The sequence below is a fragment of the Ptychodera flava genome, chromosome 9 (assembly GCF_041260155.1).
Source record: "Ptychodera flava strain L36383 chromosome 9, AS_Pfla_20210202, whole genome shotgun sequence".
Lineage (NCBI taxonomy): Eukaryota > Metazoa > Hemichordata > Enteropneusta > Ptychoderidae > Ptychodera > Ptychodera flava.
The window spans coordinates 29890651-29898369 of NC_091936.1; positions in this window are offsets into that span (position 1 = coordinate 29890651).

A 7719-nucleotide genomic window follows, 5' to 3' on the forward strand; every position below is an offset into this window, starting at 1 on the left:
GCCCGTATATTATGCAATCTTACTGTCCAGAGATCAACTCTAGTACTGACTAGTATTACTTTTCAATATAATTGTTGGATTTGGACGTGTTTTTTTACGAAAATAATAAAACTATGGAAAATAAATCGAAAGTTAATGAAAATCAAGAGATACCTGCGCAGCGACTTTGCTTGCGACATGTTGTAAGGTTTGAGGTCATGTTTGAAACGGAAAACGAATACGATCAGTTCTTATCATACCACATGGTACTGCAGGCATTATGTGCAGGTGTGTCTTTCACTTTAAACTCGCTATCTCTGTACAGTTTTTTCAAAGAAAACAGTCCATATCTGTTGATTGCCCTCCCTAATCCCTTTCATTAATTTGTTCTACAGGTCACCAACGCCGGGGTCTGCGGGGTGGGTGTTATCGCCCTGACCAAATAACTAGTTGGCAGATCAAAAGGTAACGGACCTGGAGTCAGTCAATTTGCCAGTGAAGTACAAATATCGGGTGAGGATGGGGACTTGCCGGAGGTACTCACGCCCGAATCAGGTACAGGTGTACCCTAAGAGTTCAAACTATTAAACATAACATCTACAAAATTCTCCGTAAAAATGGGGGTTCAAAACACTACATTTTTTACCGAATTAGTTTAGGCTAAAACTCTAATTTTCAAATTTTCTCTAAATTTTCTCCAAAAGTGCCTATTCCGGATTAAAAGTTGTGCCAGAGTCAAAACAAGCGAGAAAAGCGTATATTTTATCAACATTTTCTTGGTAAAAAGTCAACATGAGGCGAAAATGAGGCTTGAAAACCTTGGTACTTTAAAATTGTATATTCATATCTTTCGGTAGCAGTCCTCCCCAAGCCCTTCCTTACATTTATTTGGTCCCCTCGTGTCAGTATGAGCATCAGCTTTTCCGTTTAGATTGTTAAAGGGAAACGGTCGTCGGAACTGCGCCTATGAGGGTTTCTTGTTTACAAACAATACATTTCGTGCACGATATCTTGATGCACCTCATCATCATAGCTGCAACATTTAAATAATACGATGTAGATTATGACAGACATGTTTTAACTTTCATCAATCACCATTGTACCTTGGTTACGGTGTTTGCATTGGTCTTATGGGTCCCACACGACCTTTGAGGGCAGTTCCGACGACTGTATCCCTTTAAAATAGAAAGTCGGTTTCTTTCAAACACGTCTCACTGATTCAAAGGAGCATTTTACGCAAATTTAATGTCTGGCAGTGCAGAGGTCCGGGGTGAACGCCCTTTGCGTGACCGCCAGACACGCGAGGTTCACATCGCACAAAAGTACAGACCTTCAATCTCATTTTATAGGATACCTTGTGAGGACCTTTTGATTTCCTTCACGCTGATGAGTCTGAAACATTGGATGATCTGATTACAATTAATCGCTCATTCACAGGGAAATTAACTGTATGTTATTGCAGCACATCACGTACAGTTGCAATAATTGTAGCCCTCGGGCCGCGCGATGGTTTCTTCTGTCGTGTTAACTGTGTGGCGTCTTGTACGGGCCAAAGCTATGAATATAGAAATTACTAAGAACCTTCTCGAATGAAAGATAACAGACGGCGAGGAATTTAATGCAGAAGCAAAATTCCATTGCAGATTTCAACGAGACCAATAAAATATGCTAATATTTTAACAGACAAATAATTTTGTAATGAAACGCCGCCAAAATCTCAATGACTGACAGTTTTGTGTTCAAGGGTTTGAAGGGGCAAGCCAAAAGTTCATAGTGGTGCTTATGAATATTGAAGTTACGTATATTTATTATATAATATCACGACCAAGGAGATTTGCCTGAAATATGCCATCATTGCCCTCTCAAATTATGTGTAAAAATCATTCTATCTTCAACTATCAATCCATTGTGAATTACATGTAGGTGGTAGCAAGAACATATTTTCAATCACAAAAAGCATTGCGCTGTTTTGTATTTTAAGATGTTTTATTGGTAACAGTAAATAAGAGCCACGGTGCTTTGTTGCCGTTACTAGTATTTTAATCCATTTACAACAGTGTGTCTCTAACTTGTCTTTTTCCAGAGCAACTTCGTACTGCACTGTAGGTAGTAATTGTGTTTAACTCGTAGCAAAGTGAGAGCAAATGAAAGTGACCCTCCCCCTTGAACTGTTTTCTAAAAGTGACCCTCCCCCCAATTCCCCCGGCCCACCCCCTTGTAATTACTGGAGGCTCCCTAACGTGTCTAAAATGTCCAACGTGCAGACTTTTACAGTGTTCAGTCATGCACGTTTGTCCTACACGTTTGGGTTCTATAATGTACGATGGCATACAATTGCCCATAGCACGATAGCTTCAACAATGTGAAACGTGCATTTTTACCAACTACTGGCCATAATTCATTTTCATGGCGTAATAAAATTATTTAATTGTTTTTATTATGATATGAATTGATCATAAACAACTGGAGCGCTGTGTCTCCGTTCTTGCACTGTCTACATGCAACAAGGAAATCGACATGCCCACGCAGTGAAAACAATGCACTACAGACGAAATATGCTTGCAGGGCAGCTTGCAGCACAGTCACTCGTGATCTATTCAGCTCTGGGACTATTCGCCCCATAGACGTGTGTACATTTGCGAGAAAGGGTTTTTCTCGCAAATGTACACACCTTTGATCACGTGTGACTGTGTTTGCAGCTTGCGTGTATTTCAAGGTCAGTCTTGACGCATTCGAACGAAAGTCCTTGAAGCGGTACTTTAAAGGAGAGTACAACGAACAATAAATGTAAGCGCTTTGAATTCTGAGAGTCGTAATGCGCGACTCCTGTGACTTCACTTATTCTCAGACCCCGGGACTGAAGGAAACCGGGTGAATCATTTACATTGCCTGAAAGCATTGATGACAAAATCGTGATACAGACAAAACCCGGTCTACTTCGAAAACCCACGGTCCCTTTTGTGGAAAAACAACGAAAACTGCTTAACTTCTATTGTCCAAAAGCCGACAAGTATGTGCACCACTTGAAACTGGGAGGAGCCGTCAAAAATTGAAAAATAACCCGGCTGCGGAGTGGAAACTGTTTTAACAAAACTAAAACAAACAGCTTACATGAGGTCTCGGACCAACACCGAAGTAAGTTAACTCTTACAAGTTGAATAAAAACTATGTGTCTTCATTTATTAACTTTTCAAAGACCCAGGGTTCAATCTGTTATGTCGAGTAACCTGTAGATTCAAAATAGGGAATGCTGGGAGACCCTGGTTTGGGTGAACCAAGAAACTGGCATGTCAGCATGTTTTTGTTTCTTTGTGTACTATTTTATTTTGTTTTCACAACCAGCGACGAAATTTCAAGAGGTACAGATTTCCAGGAAAACGTCTTCTATTCTTCCTAGTAAGACGTCAAATTATCGTGCTCTCTTGTTTTCTTTTCCTTGGAAGAATCATTGTCGATGTAGCTACACGGAAGATGCGTTTCTGATAAGTGTTGTAAGAGTCTAACTCTAGAAAAATTGCTCCACGAGCTGTAGGAAACTTGTCACAAAAAACTGCTATTGTCTATACTGTACAGAGAAGCACTGAGAGAGAGAGAGAGAGAGAGAGAGAGAGAGAGAGAGAGAGAGAGAGAGAGAGAGAGAGAGAGAGAGAGAGAGAGAGAGAGAGCGGTATGCATACTTTTCATCGAAGTGGTCATGCCGGATATGTTGAATCGTATGATTTCCATTTTCTATTTACTGATCTCGCGGCCAAATTGAACAGTCTGACAACACAAACACTCGGGTATACGGTCTCATTCCCCTCACGTATATGCTAAGGCACGGTCCTGACCCTTTGAATACTTCGGAGCAGCTGGAGATGAATTTTGGAGAAGTTCTGATTGAAATTACTCAATTTGGCCACAGTCCGTATCTTAGCATGTTTACAGAGATGAGATGTTGACCAAATCAGCCAACATTTCTCATATCATATCTGTTATAATTTAATAAAGCAAACAAGTTGATCATATGTCAACCAAATTCGAAGATGAATGTTGAAAAATTATGACTTTGTTTAGGTATGTTTAGTACAGGAAGCCGTGTCTAAATATACTCGTGGGCCGCCTACGCTAAACAAACCTGATTGTGAAGACGAGTATAATGGTGCACGTTTCATTCAGTTTACCTCGGGCTCTTGGTCCATAGAAAATCAGATTTGGTAACTTAAAGGGAAAAAACGCACAATAAGCATTTGACAGTAAACAAGTGTTCAGCCACACACGAGAGTACAAACATGTTAGAATAAAGCGTCTTTCCAATGTCTGCACTGGAAAGAGTCGGCCTACGTGCAGTACCTATAGGTTAGCTGCAATAATTGTAGCCTTGGTTGGCCGTGGGGCTTGGGCTTCTATCGTGCGGCGCGCGCTAGACTTGGTTGGGGCAAGGCGCGAGCCGCGAACAGAAGCCCAAGCCCAACGCCAACCAAGGCTACAATTATTGTAGATACGCTCGTAATATGAACATTTCCTGGTCCCTTGATTCTTTTGATAAAATTTAAGTCACATTCATTAAAATAACCAAAAGAGAATGTACAACAAACACAATATACCAACACTACAATGCAAAGACAAATCAAAACGTTTTCTTAAAACTGTTATACGCTACACGGACGTTGACATATGAACATTTTGTAAAAGGTAGACCAAAGGTGACAGCAATAAAGGTGTGTACAAAATGATTGGAACAATTTAATCTTCACTTGGGTAGAATAACAAGCAAACTTTCGGGAAAGAACTTTGGTATACAGTGAGCGCAACTGCCTTTTAATGTATCGTCGTCCGTGAAGCAACAAACTATAAAAACACCAAGATATTTTATATCAATCAATTACAGTACATTTACCAATGATTTTGACGATGAGATACAGCTGGATATTGATACACTACCTAATTAGGTTTGTCAGTTTGCTCGCGAATTTACCCTTTTAGTGGTCAACTTTTACAACTTTGCGCCAACATCAGACAGAACTAAAAACAGCATGTGACGCAGCAAGATGTCCTGTAAACTAATTTACTATGTAGTATGTTTATATCTTTACAGCAGCTATCAGTTTCAATGGTGACACACACAGAGACTGGTTGCCAAGTTTTACAAGCATTTCAAATTCACGGAGAGGTGGTAAAAGAACGACGTTACTGCAAATTTAGACTCAGAGGACAGTGTTCTTTGTAGTGAATATCAATAAAAGTTCATGACTTCAAAAATAATAGAGTGATGTGTAAAATGAACAAACTTTACTTTGAACTGCTTGTAAACTTGGCAACCAGTCTCTGTGTGTGTCACCATTGAACTGATAGCTGCTGTAAAGATATAAACATACTACATAGTACACAGGAAATTAGTTTACAGACATCTTGCTGCGTCACCTGCTGTTTTAGTCTGTCTAATGTTGGCGCAAAGTTGTAAAATTTGATCACTAAAAGGGTAAATTCGCGAGCAAACTGACAAACCTAATTAGGTAGTGTATCAATATCCAGCTGTATCTCATCGTCAAAATCATTGGTAAATGTACTGTAAAAGAAAGCCTCTGCCAATCAAAGTACATGTCTGGCAAATTCAGAAGTTTAATATAACTTTTCGGCATTACAGTCGACCAAACCGTTGTTTTTTTCTGATTATAAACGATATCATGTTCAGCAGTATAGACCTCGCAGACGTAAATGAGGTTTTGCAAGCCTTTACTTGACGGGCTGAAGATAATTAAATCATCAGGATATAGCATTTATGATTTTAATATTCTGTTACTGACAAGTAACAAATTTTACGAGCAGACAAACGAGAACACAGATCACTGCAACATAAACATTAGACAAAAATGGCGACAGGATGCCTCATTGACGGACACTTGACCCCTATTTGACACACGGTTGTTGGGATCTATACCGAACGGCAATCAATCGTACAAACATTAAGGGAACGCCTCTTTAAAGAGTGTCCAATCGTTCACATTATCAAAAGCTTTAGAAGCAACCATGAAACACAAAAACACAGAACTTTATGACAATTGTAAAATTGATACTCCCTGATCTATACAAAGCTTAGCTTTAAAGCTAAACTGGTTATATTACAGTAGTATGCGCATTGAAGGGTAAAGACTTCAACTTTGGCTCAAAATTTTAGTGCGGATAGTGCAAATCATTCCTTTTCCGAAACAAAGAATAAAAATCAAGGGTCACCGTGCAACATTTGGTTCTGGAGAAACAAATTACCGCAAAATTTATCGACATTCGAAATTCAAAATGGCCGCCACCCTGATTTACATGTAACTCCGATGGGGAAAATGTATTTTCGATTTTCACAAAAGTCAGCCAGTGAAAACTCATTTACTCCATAAGCTTCAAAATGATCCCCCACAAAAGGTAGACTAAGACAGTATTGTAGGAGTTTGAGAGTATGAATATCTGTCCCCGAGGCGCAATCTACCTCTCTTCAAAGTTACCTCGGTGTGGTATTCAGGTATACTGTCGAGATTTGTATCCTCTGCCAGCTAAGGGACGGACCATTAGTAAGTGGGGGTGGTCACAATCAGATTATGAATATTTGTTTTACAATTGTAAATTTTTGGGTTTTTTTCCCGAGTGAGTCATGATGTGCTAATTTTTTTCCTCAGTAAACTGTCAGATTTACAATTTTGTTGAGTTCAGATTTTATTTTTTTTATTTTGCAAACTGGTCTGAAGATTTGTTTTCCTAACTTTTTGCCTTGAAAAAATTTCACCCCTCCTATAAAGATCTAATGAATCACTAAAGAGTTGATCACATTGAACGACAAACCGTAGGAGCTCACACTGACTTTGGTAAACTGTGGCTTGTTACAAATAATCGACGAGGGCGCGTTTTACCATCACAGTACAACTCGGTCCCCGACTTACTTTAGCCAGTCATTCAAAATCACATGGCGAACTTGAATGGTAGTTCGCCTCACAAAATATTGAATAAAAGTTGGTGGTTTGCGCTTAGGTTCCCCCTATCACAAGCTCAACATAATGGAGGTTTAGGGAAAACTTTGGCTTCACACTGGATAAGGCGAAATTTTCAGCTTTGTCAATACCAGTTAATTTTGTGACGTCATACCATCAGATTGTTACTGATACTGTATCCGATTAGCCAGCATTGTGGCCCAAGATGCTTTCTACATCGTCTACAAATTCACTGGCATTGCAAACTCTGTAAGATAATAGCAATGATGTACCCCCTACCGGCCCATAATTGACTCAAGCAAACTTTGCACAACGCAAAGTTTGCTTGAGTCCACTATGGGCAAGGAGGGGGGTACATTATTGCTTATTACTAAATTTGTGGAAAATGCATTAAAGTTAATCGTAAATATACAGTTCTAAAGCTCTAGACGATTAGAAATATCTCAACAACCATTGAAAAACTATACAGATTAGCATCTCCAGCTCTGTTTTCACCGACTAGGTACACTACTAGTGTACTTGGTGATGATGATGATGATGATGATGATGATGATGATGATGATGATGATGATGATGATGATATTGATGATGATGATGATGATGATGATGATGATGATGATGATGATGATGATGATGATGATGATGATGATGATGATGATGATGATGATGATGATGATGATGATGTATTTTTGTGAAGATGTACTCTGAGCATGCGTTCAAATTGCCGTAAGTCGTACGCGTTAAAACATTTCAGTTGTACGGTTATGGAAAAAGTTTTAAAAAA